Genomic DNA, 15,452 nt, shown 5'->3' on the forward strand with positions numbered 1-15,452 from the left:
TAAAGTAGCACATTGTTTATCAACCTCAGAGCCGGGATTTCAGGGCTCTGCAGAAGGTGAGCACAACTATTTATATTTCAAAATACCATTATAGTATGTGCAATTCTACACAGTTGTTTTTCTGCTTTTCTTCTCGTTGTATACTCCTGGAGGGACACTACCTGGGATAAAGGGGTGTGTTGCTGCCCTAAAAGCATAAAGGATCCTTTTACGGAGCCAATACCATATAGGCTCCTGTCCATGTGAGTGGTTTCAGTCATTACTTACTACCAATTATCCATTTTTGGAACATCTGCACTATATTTTTGTTTTTCTTGTTTTTGTTTCCTTTTATATGTACATTCAAGTTTTTCAAGACTGTCACTGTACCAAAGGGGTGAGTAAACCCCTCTACTGTTTAGAGCGCTCCACTTGTTTGGTATAATTTGTATACCTTATTTCTGTATAGCTGTATATTATAACTGTATTATGTTGCAAACGAAAAATACAGATATGTAAATTTTGCAGTGCGTAATACTGACTGTTTTTTCTCAATCTTTTTTCCTCTGTTCCTGATGGTTCATGTAATCATTTTGCTGTTCATCATGTATCGTCTTTTAGAAAACCACCAAAAGTAAGTTGTTTTTTCTTCAAACTCTATTTGTCTCAGCTTTTTTAAATCACTGGTATCTGGAAAAAAATGAACATGTACAGGACCAGATATTACCGTCTAATTAGCCACATACTGTAACTGCACCTCATCTTTTGTTCCCTTTCTGTCAATTTATTTTTTCAGATTCTAGTCTCCATTACCTTTCTTTACCCAATTAACTCCATACCCCTTCTTCACTCACGAGGCACTACTTTCTCTTCTTTATCCCACCAACCACCAATTAGGAACTACTACTCCTTTCTTCTCCAATCAGCCACTGCTTCCCATTCCTCTCCCATCAGCCACTGCCTCATTTTCTTCTCCCATCACCCACTGCTTCCCATTTCTTTGAGTGGATGTGCACTCATTTTGCCCATTTTGGGGACTGTCTTTGGAGTCCCAGTAATGAGACACCAGAAAAGAAACCTGAGACTGACACATGGGACCCCAAATTTGGGTGCAGTTTATAGATTGATTGTAATATAGCATTTGCTTTGGTTGTCAACCATCAAACCATGTATGGGTTTAATATAAAACATATAATAAAATTAAAAAGATGTTGCAAAAAACCCATATGTAGAACCTGGCAGTGTAACCATGGAAGCCAATGGACTGTTCCTTTTGATTGCTGTGGATTGAGGATATTGCCCCAGAATTATTATGTTCCAATTCAATTTTTAATGGCTGCCTTGATGTTTAACCCCTTAAGGACACATGACTTGTGTGACACGTCATGATTCCCTTTTATTCCAGAAGTTTGGTCCTTAAGGGGTTAAAGAACTAAACTATTAAATTGGCTGATATTTCAAGTGTAGTCTTGAAATTTTCTAAAGAGTTTATAGCCATTACTTTGGAAAGTGGTTTTTCAGTAGAATGAGCCAGAGTATACTACTGCATCAGGGTATTCCTGTGCTGAAGTCATGCAACATTGTCCATTGTGCACCTATTAACATAATTAAATAATGGGAAAAAAATGTCCATGTCACAGCTGCCAGGAACCAAGGACAACATTTCATGATGTCAGTGCTGAATCTGTGTTAAATTATATATTTTAATGCCTTGTGAGCTGTTATTAGTTGGTAACCCTAGCATGACAGGTTCAAAAGAGAACATTACCATGTATTCTGTATTTTTTTTTTTGCATCTATCTTGCATCTGTTTGTGTATGAATATATAGTCCTTTAAATGCTCTCCAGGACAAACTTGAATTTTAAATATTCAGTTCATACTTCCACAAATTTTAGCATTTTCCTATATGCATATATTTATTTATGGATCTATACAGCTAATAAAAAGATACCCAAGAGTTTGCTTCTTGGGATCTATACACCAATGTAGACACTCCAGTAGTGTCAAAAGGGCTTAGCCCTAATAATAACAACACAGGAAATATTCTCCTAATCTCCTATAAAGTGGATGAGGTAAAAACTGGAAAAATGTTATCAGTATCCTGAGGTAAATGGGATCATAGTCCACTCTTCATGCACCAATACACAAACCACATATACCCCCAGTGCAAGTTAAATATACTAGTATAGATAATTGATAACCATTGGATTATCCAGACAGGTGCTTAAAATATTAATATACAAGCTTTATTAATCAGGCTTATTTGTAGCACTGTAGCACTTTTGATAATCCTTTGTAGGTAAGTAGTGCACTGGAAAATAAACCCCTTGGTTATACCATAGTATTAGTGTTAAAAAACATGGATTAACTAGAGATTAAACCATAGCTCTGTCCGTATAAAGCAGCAAGTTAATAGTACCTCTCTTAGCCCTTGGTAGGTAAATAGTGAACTGGAAAAGTATACCAGTGTACCCAGGTAGACAAGGGGTTAAACCATGGTCTAAGTGTTAAGTAACAGAGATTGACTCAAGGTTGGACCATAGTACTATCCAAGTGAAGCATGAATAAACATAGATTGGATAATAGAGTACTATAGTATATTCAGCTGCAACCTAAAATATATATATAAAAAAAAAATTTAAATTACAATGTACAGGAAAGTGATATAGGAAATAGGTCGAGCATAAGACAGTAAAGTGTAGTAAAGCCTCTCTCCCTGTTAAACTGACTGGATAGGTAGAGGAGTGAAAGAATAAAGGAGTGAAGAACCAAATTTAAAAAAAAAAAAACTAGTGAGAGTGAGGCATGGCTATAAATCAGATTGACATCCTACAGTGCATATTGATAAGTGCCCTAAACACACTCCAAACAAAACGCCCAACGCGCCTTTTGGTGCAGTACAATGTGCACCTTTATCAGGTGGATCTATAATTGCAAGGTTGAAGGAATTTGAACTAAAAATATTCTCATATTTGGACTTTTTTACGGCAGGTCCTTCGGGGGTTCAGATCAGCTTGCCTGTAATTTATTAGTTCTGACTGTACAGATTATTTTATCATGGCCCAGTAATGAAATAGTGTATTGAAGAATGTCAGTATCCGCTATCTGCCAGGTGTGGTTATAACGTCATGTAGAACGCTTGCAACGTGCAATCTAAGGGTGAGTACTTTAAAGGGACACTATAGTCACCAAAACAACTTTAGCTTAATGAAGCAGTTTTTGTGTATAGATCATTCCCTGCATTCTCACTGCTCAATTGTCTGCAGTTTGGGAGTTAAATCACTTTTATTTCTGTTTATGCAGCTCTAGCCACACCTCCCCTAGCTGTGACTCACACTGCCAACATAAAAAAAAAAAAAAAATCAGCAGGGCCGAATTTCCCATTAGACAGAGTAGGCGTCTGACCACTCGAAGGTGCCTGTTTTCAGCACTTATAATGGGCCTTTTTGAGCTTAAACAGGCTGGTAGCTGGTGGGGAGAGATAAATACTAGGAGCCTTGGGCAGTGAAGTTGTTAAGCTGCCAGAATGCCCCTAGATGCACTCTTACCTTAAGGGATTAAACTATTCTTGAACCCCAAAGTAAGCCTCCGGCGCCAAGCCTCAGGTACCCCAGACAGCATCCGGCTTCTGAATCACTGGTTCAGGAAGTGCAGAGTGCCAAAGGGCAGGGCCGCCGGTGATTGGCTGAGAGCTTCAACTGACCGCTTTCAGCCAGTCAAGACGCCCATGCCCGGCAGCACTCTGTCAAGTTGCTATTAACTGTCCCTTTATTAGCAGAGCTGCAGGAACAGTGATAGAGGGTGTAAAACTCAGTATTGTCCCAACTACTCCAATGTCTATGTATGGGGCCAGAAAGTACATGGAAGGGATCACTGTTCATCTGCCCACTAACAGCCTCTCACGCAGGAAATGCCTTACAGGAGGAGCAGGGGAAACTTAGTAATACACACTGCATAACAGCTCCTGCAGCTCTGATATCATCAATCTGACTGGTCTACAGAAGACATAAAAGGGGAAAGTACTTTGTAAATAATACTTCAAACTCCAGCACCTTAATCCCGTGTTTAACTACAATATTGAATTTAACCCCACTCTAACCCTAGACTCAATAATCCTAAATAGCCTTTATACTATAATGTTGACATCTTTTTTTTTTTTTGGTTTTAAAATGATCTTTATTAAGTATAAAGGTGTAATACAGTACAAACAGATTAATACATTTGGATTGATCAGTCGGATAGGCAAGAGTGGTATACAAAATATTTCAGAGCTGCCAACTAGTGACTGTACAGAACATCAAGTATCTCAGTACCGTTACATTGAGAGGTAGAAACATTAGTGACAGTGATTAGTAATCGATGTAAGGTAGCGGGTGATTGACTGTCTGGTTATCTTTGTCCATACTAAGACTAGAGTACCTGGAAAAGTTGATAAATACTACATATTGAGTGAAGAACACATACCTGTCAGATACCGATAACAGTTAGCTGGTCATAGTCTTTCGTACCGTTACTAGCGACCCTAACGATGTGGGCGGTGTATGTGTTGTTGGGATAGCCATCTGTGGGATCTACATGAGTGTAGCTGTGTCTAAGAGATGTCTTTGTCCGCCAAGAATGCAGCCCATTGTCGCCATATAAGCGTGTGGGTCAGCAATGTCTTTGATTTGGAGGAGGTAATCTCTTCCATCTGCCTGATATTCTCTACTTTTTGGATCCATTCTCTGATGGGGGGGGGGGGGGGGCAGGGCCTGTTTCCAATGAATAGGAATCAGGAGGTTGGCTGCTATTAGTAAGTGCGTGAGTAGAGTGAAGTTTTGTTTTTTTGAGCTTTTTGGAGGGGACAAAAGGAATAGCATATATTCTGGGGCAAATGGGTATTGTATGTCCGTTATATTTTGTGGGAGAGTGTGGATGCGCTTCCAATATTTGGAAATGGTCGAGCAGGACCACCACATGTGTGAGGAGTGTGCATTTGGATGCTTGCAACGCCAGCATTCGTCTTTGAAATTCTTGTGCATCTGGCTAAGATGATGTAGTGTGTGCCCTATTGATAATCTGTTGCCATTGGGACGTGGTAAGCGATACCGGTAATTTTGATGACCATTTGTGTGTGAAGGTTGGGAGAGACTGTGTATGATCTGTTTGTAAGAGTTTATACATTGTCGATAGTGTTTTTTTCTTTAGTGGATGGGATTGGCATAGTTGTTCAAATTATGTAGTGTCTCTCGCTCCTCTCGGGAGTAAAGAGAGTTTACGGATAAAGTGGCAAATCTGGTTGTGAAACAGGTGATGAGTGCTTGTAAGAGTGGAGTCAGGGAGTAGGTCTGTTATGTCTCTAATCGTATTACCTTGGGTAACGTCTTGCAATGAGAGGTAGGAGGTTGTCTTGGTTAGCTGTTTCGTCCAACGTGGTGCGCTTATTTGAAAAAGTGGGTTATGTGTTAACGGATATAATGGGGATGGGTAAGGTGCCAAATGAAGACGTCTGAATGTTGACATCTTTTAAGATGTTAATCTTAACACTAAACACCCTATATAATGTAATTCTGTCATTAAACTCCCTTAACCCTAACCACTTCTAACGTTTTATTTAACCCTGCATAAAGTTACACAGCTGCTCACACTCACTATACTCAGATTCAAACATAATACATTACAAGCAGAGCAAAAATATGCATGTTTTTAGATGCTTTTAGGCCTGTAGTGTCCCGTTAATAAAGTGGTTTTGGGGAGGAGGAACCACTGGTTGTTTTTTTGCCTACATGCATCTTACATGTAAATTCGGCCCTAGGTTTCAGATCTTACTTACTTTAGAAGTTTTTATCTCCTACTCTGTTAATTTAAATTTAATCTCACATGGGAGAATCCTGTATGCTCTAGCAGGCTATTAACAGAAGGAGATAATACATTCTAAATTAAACAGATTGTGCAGTAAAGGAAGTTTAAACAGTATATCTTTCTTTGCAGGAATGTGTAGGGAGACTGCGTAGGTCACATGCAGGGGAGATGTGACTAGGGCTGCATAAACAAAGTAAAGTAAAACCTAAATGGTGGAGAAATGAGAAGTGAGACTGCAGGACCATGTTCTATACACCAAAACTGCTGCAATAAGCTAACGTTGTTTTGGCGTGAATTGCCAAAACCTCAATGTGGATTTCAAATTTTGCTCCAAAATAACCAAAATGGAAAAAATCTTCAAGTCGGCTATGATTGCATATGGGTATTTTGGAGTTAAATTTTAAATTCACTTTGAATTTCCAACAATTCACACTTTAATGAACCAACTTGATCAAGATCCTATGATTCAGAAAGTTCTCATGGACAAATCTAGGGAAAGCAAATGAAAGAGCGATAAAGAGGTAAACAGTATGTCATTAATAAGATGTGTGTGGTAGGTGAAAATTAAATATTAATGTCTCTTCAATTTTACCACCAAACAAGTTTATTCTAGTCCTTGATCCTTGTGTTTCCACCTTGGGGGGCAAAAATGTAGACCCCACACCCTGTGCTAAACAAGGACACATTATAATCAAAAGATACAGTACATAATCCTGGCATAACAAAGTATTACTTTATTTTAGAAGTTATTAGGAGAATAAACACAGTTCTGTCCCACTATGTTAATATTTATCAAGAATTTAAAGAGCTTTTTTCTGTTGGACTTGGGAAATTAGCAGGATTTAAAAAGACTAGGGGAAATGTACATTGCTTTTAGAGTTTATTAAAAAACAAAATACTAATACAATACAAAGCCGTTTTACAGTTTATACAGTTTACATAAACTGGGCATACCATGTCTTTATTTAAATGTTTAATCTCTTGTCCTGTATTCAGAGGTGCAGGTAAGGCTACTATTTTAAAGTTGGAATTAACCCATTTGTTATGTTGAACGTCATAATACTGTTAGCTATTACTGCAATAAAATGCACATATTTGTATTCAGCAAAGTCTCACGAGTACAACAGTACCCCCCATGTACAGATTTTATGGTGTTTTGGAAAGTTACAGGGTCAAATATAGCACATTTCATGTTCTGTTTATACACATTGAAATTTGCTGGTTATGTTGCCTTTGAGACTGTATCGTAGCCCAGGAATGAGAAATACCCCTATGATGGCATACCGTTTGCAAAAGTAGACAACTCAAAGTATTTAATATGGGGTATGTCCAGTTTTTTTTGGTAGTACGTGTAAACATAGAAACATAGAATGTGACGGCAGATAGGAACCATTCAGCCCATCTAGCCTGCCCAATTTTCGAACTACTTTAATTTGTCTCATGGCTATCCCACACATGCTTAAACTCCCTTACTGTGTTAATCTCTACCACTTCAGCTGGAAGGCTATGCCATGCATCCACTACCCTCTCTGTAAAGTAATACTTCCTGAAATTCTTTTTAAACCTTTGCCCCTCTAATTTAAGACAATGTCCTCTTGTTGTGGTAGTTTTTCTTCTTTTAAATATAGTTTCCTCCTTTACTGTGTTGATTCCCTTTATGTATTTAAATGTTTCTCTCATATCCCCCCTGTCTCGTCTTTCCTCCAAGCTATACATGTTAAGATCCTTTAAAGGACCACTATAGTTTCCACTATAGTTTTCCTGGCACTATAGTGCCCTGAGGGTGCCCCCACCCTCAGGGTCCCACTCCCATGGCGCTGAAGGAGGAGGAAGGGGTTAATCCCTTACCTTTTTTCCAGTGCCGTGCTCCCTCGCCGCTGGGACTCTTATCCCTCTTCTTCCGTCATCTGCTGAATGCGCATGCGCGGCAAGAGCCGCGCGCGCATTCAGCCAGTCTCATAGTAAAGCTTTATCAATGCTTTCCTATGGACGCTGGCGTCTTCTCAATGTGAAAATCACAGTGAGAAGCGCGGAAGCGCCTCTAGCGGCTGTCAATGAGACAGCCACTAGAGGCTGGATTAACCCATAGGTAAACATAGCAGTTTCTTTGAAACTGCTATGTTTTCTGCAAAAAGGGTTAAACCTAGCTGGACCTGGCACCCAGACCACTTCATCAAGCTGAAGTGGTCTGGGTGCCTATAGTGGTCCTTCAACCTTTCCTGGTAAGTTTTATCCTGCAATCCATGAACCAGTTTAGTAGCCCTTCTCTGAACTCTTTCCAAAGTATCAATATCCTTCTGGAGATACAGCTTCCAGTACTGGGTACAATACTCCAAGTGAGGTCTCACCAGTGTTCTGTACAATGGCATGAGCACTTCCCTCTTTCTACTAATACCTCTCCCTATACAACCAAGCATTCTGCTAGCATTTCCTACTGCTCTATTACATTGTCTGTCTACCTTTAAGTCATCTGAAATAATTACTCCTAAATCCCTTTCCTCAGATGTTGAGCTTATCAAATATTCTATACTCTGCCCTTAGGTTTTTTCGCCCAACATGCATTATCTTGCACTTATCCACATTAAATGTCAGTTGCCACAACTCTGACCATTTTTCTAGTTTACCTAATTCTTTTGCCATTTGGCTTATCCCTCCTGGAACATCAACCCTGTTACATATCTTAGTATCATCAGCAAAAAGACATACCTTACCATCAAGACCTTCTGCAATATCACTAATAAAAATGTTAAAGAGAATGGGTCCAAGTACAGATCCCTGAGGTACCCCACTGGTGACAAGCCCAAGCATTGAATATACTCCATTGATTACAACCCTCTGTTGCCTGTCACTCAGTCACTGCCTTACCCATTCAACAATATTGGAATACAAACTTATATTTGTATATGGATATATTTATAGTTGCAAGAAAAAGTATGTGACAAAGAATGAAATGTTGCCATGTTTTTATTGAACACACCATGTAAACATTCACAGTGCAGGTGGAAAAAGTATGTGAACCCCTAGACTAATGACATCTCCAAGAGCTAATTGGAGTTAGATGTCAGCCAACTGGAGTCCAATCAATGAGATGAGATTGGAGGTCTTGGTTACAGCTGACCTGCCCTATAAAAACACACACCAGTTCTGGGTTTGCTTTTCACAAGAAGCATTGCCTGATGTGAATGATGCCTCGCACAAAAGAGCTCTCAGGAGACCTAAGATTAAGAATTGTTGACTTGCATAAAGCTGGAAAGGGTTATAAAAGTATCTCCAAAAGCCTTGCTGTTCATCAGTCCACGGTAAGACAAATTGTCTATAAATGGAGAAAGTTCAGCACTGCTGTTACTCTCCCTAGGAGTGGCCGTCCTGTAAAGATGACTGCAAGAGCACAGCGCAGACTGCTCAATGAGGTGAAGAAGAATCCTAGAGTGTCAGCTAAAGACTTACAAAAGTCACTGGCAAATGCTAACATCCCTGTTAGCGAATCTACAATACGTAAAACACTAAACAAGAATGGATTTCATGGCAGGATACCACAGAGGAAGCCACTGCTGTCCAAACAAAACATTGCTGCATGTTTACAGTTTGCACAAGAGCACCTGGATGTTCCACAGCAGTACTGGCAAAATATTCTGTGGACAGATGAAACCAAAGTTGAGTTGTTTCGAAGAAACACACAACACTATGTGTGGCGAAAAAGAGGCACAGCACACCAACATCAAAACCTCATCCCAACTGTGAAGTATGGTGGTGGGGGCATCATGGTTTGGGGCTGCTTTGCTTGCTATCATTGAAGGAAAAATGAATTCCCAAGTTTATCAAGACATTTTGCAGGAGAACTTAAGGCCATCTGTCTACCAGCTGAAGCTCAACAGAAGATGGGTGTTGCAACAGGACAATGACCCAAAGCATAGAAGTAAATCAACAACAGAATGGCTTAAGCAGAAGAAAATACGCCTTCTGAAGTGGCCCAGTCAGAGTCCTGACCTCAACCCGATTGAGATGCTGTGGCATGACCTCAAGAAAGCGATTCACACCAGACATCCCAAGAATATTGCGGAACTGAAACAGTTCTGTAAAGAGGAATGGTCAAGAATTACTCCTGACCGTTGTGCACGTCTGATCTGCAACTACAGGAAACGTTTGGTTTAAGTTATTGCTGCCAAAGGAGGTTCAACCAGTTATTAAATCCAAGGGTTCACATACTTTTTCCACCTGAACTGTGAATGTTTACATGGTGTGTTCAATTTGTTATTAGTTTAAACAGACTGTGATTGTCTATTGTTGTGACTTAGATGATGATCAGATCACATTTTATGCATTTTATGCAGAACACAATTTGTGCAGAAATCCAAATCATTCCAAAGGGTTCACATACTTTTTCTTGCAACTGTATATCTGCCTGACAGCACAGGCAATCCCCCTCAGGCCGCACTATGGACGCCTATTGCGGCTATGTGACCGCTCTTTCAGAGCGATCACATGGCCCGCAGGCACCTAGTTTGCTGGGGGGGCTCTCTGGGTTGTCAGGCAGTCCCCCACTTACCGGCAGTGGGGGAACGGCGGTGATCGGGTAAGTCAGGTGGATGTCGAGGACATTCTATGCGGCCTGCCGGCGTTTATGAGTGGCTCCTTAAGGACGGCATAGAACGTTCTTCAGGTGATAAACAGAAGCACAAGTGATTGAACTCATAAATTGCAGAGAATTGAGCAGTGAGACCTCAGGGGCATGATCTGTACACCAAATAGCTACATAAAGCAACTATATAGCTACTATAGTGTCACTTTATATGGAAAATTAAAATGAATACATAAATTTGACGTCCATGCTTTTGCTGTACCATTTGCAGCATTTATTGCAAGCTCTACCTACAGGAATAGTAGAACAGTTGCCAAGACTAACAGCTGTACAAAACTCCAGTGTAATTGATACAATTACACTGCAGGATGGAATGGAGAGGCATAAAAGGAGCAAAAGTATTTATTACTAAAATAAATAAATAAAAACGAATGCATTAAAAACCACTCAGCATAACTAAGTGTATCCTAACTTACACATTGCTGTTATTTCTTTTTAAGCATTTTGTTTTGATTCAATTGGAAAAGTCGCAATCCCAGACGTCTCTTTGACACCTTTAATTCTCTTCTTCGCCCTGCTGTGGCCACCCACCAAACTAACCTTACTGCTGATAACTTTGCATGTTACTTTACTGACAAGATTGAAAAGCTAAGGAAATAATTCTCCCCTCCTTGCCATTCTGTTCCTCAACCACACATAGATCATGCCTTTCCTACCCTTCAGACATTCTCCCCGGCTACTGACCAAGAGGTGGCTGCTCTTCTCTGTTCCTCTCGCACCACCACTTGCCCACTCGATCCTGTCCCATCTCACCTTATTAGATCTCCACTTGTCTCGTGCCTTCCTTAACTCACATCTTCAACTGCTCTCTCTCTTCTGGCATTGTCCCTGCTGACCTTAAACTGCCACTGTAGTACCTATACTAAAAAAAACATCCCTCGACCCGTCCCCCCCCCTCTAACTATCGTCCCATATCCCTGCTCCCTTTTTCCTCAAAGCTTCTGGGAAGACTTGTCTTTACCCGTGTGTCTCATTTCCTCAATTACAACTCTCTCCTTGACCCTCTTCAATCTGGTTTCCGCCCTCTCCACTCTACTGAGACTGCACTTATCAAAGTTACTAACGACCTAATCGCAGCTAAATCCAAAGGCCACTACTCCATACTAATTCTTCTTGACCTCTCAGTGGCCTTTGACACCATTGATCATTCTCTCCTTCTTCAAACTCTTCAATCACTTGGTCTCTGTGACTCTGTCCCCTCATGGTTTTTCTCTTATCTCTCCCAATGCTCATTCAGTGTCTCTTTTTCTAATGATACCTCCTCCCCTCGTCCTGTCTCGGTTGGAGTCCCCCAAGTCTCTGTCCTTGGTCCCCTTCTATTTCCTCTTTATACTGCCTCTCTTGGAAAACTTATTACCTCTTTTGGATTCCGCTACCACCTGTACGCTGATGACACCCAGTTATATCTCTCCTCCTCGGACCTCTCCCCTGCCGCCCTGCAACGTGTCACTGCTTGCCTTTCTTCCATCTATGGCTGGATGTCCTCCCACTTTCTGAAACTCAATCTCTCTAAAACTGAGCTCCTTGTCTTTCCTCCTTCGAATACTGATCCTCCTCTTTCGCTCTCCCTTCAAGTTTTTTTTTTTTAATTTGTATTTTATTGGTGTTTTCACAATGTAAAATACATCTGGTACGTAATATAATAAGTTAGAAAGTTTACATATTAATTCTGGTACATTAAAACAATGAATAAGCAACATGTGGATTAGTGGCAGTCAAAGGGTTCGCAGTATGGGTTTGACCGTGCTGAGCCTCATGGATAGAGATAGGAACTCTCCCTTCAAGTTTGTGGTACCCACATCAGTCCATCCTTGCAAGCGCGCTGTCTTGGCGTCATACTTGATTCTGGCCTCACCTTTGAGCCTCACATCCAGCATGTTGCCAAATCCTGTAGATTCCATTTTAAAAACATAGCCCGCATCCGCCCCTTTCTTGCACCAGATGCTACCAAGGAGCTTGTCCATGCTCTAGTAATTTCCCGCATGGATTATTGTAACCCTCTCCTGATTGGTCTTCACAAAAGCCGTACTGCACCTCTACAGTCCGTAATGAACGCTGCTGCCAGACTGATTTTCCTCTCTAGTCGTTTCTCTCACACCTCACCCCTCTGTCAGTCCTTACATTTGCTTCCTGTATGCTATAGGAGTCAATTCAAGGTACTAACTCACACCTATAAAGCACTGAACAACTCTAGCCCCTTTTATATCTCCTCACAGATCCATAGGTATGTCCCTTCTCGGTCTCTCTGCTCTGCCCGTGACCACCTCCTGTCCGTTGTCCGCACCCGTACGGCCAACTCACGCTTGCAGGACTTCTCGCGGGCGGCTCCCTTCCTATGGAATAGCCTGCCTACCTCCATCAGACTCTCCCTAGTCTTGCATCTATTAAGAAGTGCCTTAAAACCCATGGCCTCCCAGACTAACCTCTACCTCACATACCTGTCTCTTGCTCTCTGCTAAAGGGCAACCCACCTTATTTGACTGCAAATTCCTGTCCTAATGTGTTTTACACCCCACCTCCTATAGACTGTAAGCTCAATTGAGCAGGGTCCTCTTCAACCTATTGTTCCCGTAAGTTCTTTGTAATTGTCCTATTTATAGTTAAATCTCCCTCTCATAATATTGTAAAGCACTACGGAATCTGTTGGCGCTATATAAATGGCAATAATAATCAGGGCCGGCGCGTCCATAAGGCGGCACAGGCGGCCGCCTTAGGGCGCACGGGCTCTGGGGGCGCAAGATTTCAGTGACCGGCAGGAGGGAAGCTCTCCCTCCTGCCGGCCACCATCTTGGCCCCCGGTGCGGCGTGCGGCTGTGCTGTAATCAGACGCGGCGAGGGAGCTCTAACCTCTCTGCTCTGCTCCCTCGCACGCTGCCTGTCTGCTGATACCGCGGGAGCCGGAATATGACGTCATATTCCGGCTCCCGCGGTATCAGCAGACAGCGCGCGAGGGAGCAGAGCAGAGAGGTTAGAGCTCCCTTGCCGCGTCTGATTACAGCACAGCCGCACGCCGCCCAGCAGCTGGACCCCAGGGAAGGATTCATCATCCACACCAGCTCTCCAGGTAGGGAGGCTGGGTGGAAAATATTTATTTGTAAAATAATTAGTGAGTGTCTGTGTGTCTGTGTGTATGTGTCTGTGTCTGTGTGTATGTGTCTGTGTGTATGTGTCTGTGTCTGTGTGTATGTGTCTGTGTCTGTGTGTGTCTGTGTCTGTGTGTGTATGTGTCTGTGTGTGTATGTGTCTGTGTGTGAGTGACAGCGTGTGCGCCTGCGAGTGACAGCGTGTGCGCCTGCGAGTGACAGCGTGTGCGCCTGCGAGTGACAGAGTCTGTCAGAGTATGATGAGTGTGTTTGTCAGTGTATGATGAGTGTGTTTGTCAGTGTATGATGAGTGTGTTTGTCAGTGTATGAGTGTGTGTCTGTCAAATCAGTGAGAGTATGTTTGTCATTGAGTCTGTGTGTGACTATCAGTGTGTCTGTCAATGAGTCTGTGTCGGTCAGTGACGTCTGTGTGTTTGTCATTGAGTGTGTGACTGTCAGTGTGTACAGAGTGTAGCGGAGCGGAGCGCGGTACAGGAGCTTCAGTTTCCTGTACCTGGCCAGACTGACAGGAGGTGCTCACAGAGAGAGCACTCCCTGTCAGTTCGGCCGGGTACAGAAAACTGAAGCTCCTGTACCGCGCTCCGCTCCGCTACACTCTGTACACACTGACACACCAGGAAGGGGAGTGTGACCACTAAAGGAGTGTGGGGTGCACCAAGGGACAGGGAGGGAATGGGAGAGAAACACCAAGAGACAGGGAAAAGAGGGGGGAGGGGAGAAGAACACTAAGGGACAGGGAAGGGACCATTAGGGGCTGGTTAAGAGGCACATAGGTGAAGATGTTTTTTTTGGGGGGGGGGGGGAGGGCGGAAAAATGCATCTTCGCCTATGTACCTAAAAATCCAAGCACCGGCCCTGATAATAATAATAATAAATGTACCCTACTTTAGTAGTGAAAAGGTTAATAAAGGTCAGGAAATCAAATCCTTTTTTTTTTTTTTTTGGTCTGTTGCATTCATAAAATGTTTCCACTTGTATCATTCCTTCTGCTCACACAAAAGGAGAATTATGTCAGAAATGCTGAGCCTTAGTGACTGCTTACTATATAATTCTGCTGCACTGTTGTTTGTATATATTTGTCTTCCATTAATGCGTGACGTTGTAAATATTTTGTATTGTGTCGAGTGGGTATCTTGTAAATAGTTTATAAGGCCTGTCATGGAAAATGAAAACATATAACTTACTTTTTTTTATTATGTCAAGGAACCGATTGTTGATGTCCGTGCTATCTCCAGTGTCTTCCAATGCAACATGGCACAGTGAATTGTCATGTTCAAATGACAATTACCACAGTTATAAATGGGGCTAGGCTTGGATCTGCTCCCTGGTTTCTCACTTTGAAAAGCGCACCAGATTTCCCCGAACATAGATTAGAGGGGTTCCCTGCTCTGGTGCCTTCGTCTATGTTCGGGGAAAGTTTCCCCGAACATAGACGACGCACTAGAGCAGGGAATCCCTTTAACTCCTCACTTACCGACTAAATCATTCTACGACTGGGTCATAGGAATGGAACCTGGTCGGTAAGTGAGGAGTGTCTGTAGAACTGTGAGCAAGGACTATAACAATAATAGGTGCATGGATATCCTTTAATTGGGCTTGCCAGTCTGGGTGGAAATCTTCCTGGTGTGTAATTTTCATGTGGGTCATATTAATCTTAGAAACCTCTGTCACTTTATCACTGGACAATATGGAACACATGATATCAAATTGAAAATTGGAAGGCACAATGGAACTTTATAACTGGATAGTTAGGGACACACTTGATCCATAGTTCATTTTGGACGACCGCTTAAATTTCAGAGAGTCAGGAAAATCAGCTCTGTGAAAAATTTATTTGGTGCAAAATTAATGTCGGACAGCTATTTTATATTGTTTTTATTGTTATTTT

The 15,452-nt window shown here is 41.8% G+C and overlaps 1 protein-coding gene across 1 annotated transcript in view; it reads left to right on the plus strand.

The window, feature by feature from the left end:
* Nucleotides 1–559: 559 nt before the first annotated feature.
* The window catches only part of KIF13A (kinesin family member 13A), a 169,549-nt gene continuing 154,656 nt past the window's right edge, over nt 560–15,452 (plus strand). The window contains exon 1 of the mRNA XM_063451688.1: nt 560–613. The gene's annotated coding sequence lies outside the window, so the exon portion shown is untranslated. The remainder of the gene's footprint in view (nt 614–15,452) is intronic.

Source organism: Pelobates fuscus, chromosome 4 (assembly GCF_036172605.1).
Source record: "Pelobates fuscus isolate aPelFus1 chromosome 4, aPelFus1.pri, whole genome shotgun sequence".
NCBI lineage: Eukaryota > Metazoa > Chordata > Amphibia > Anura > Pelobatidae > Pelobates > Pelobates fuscus.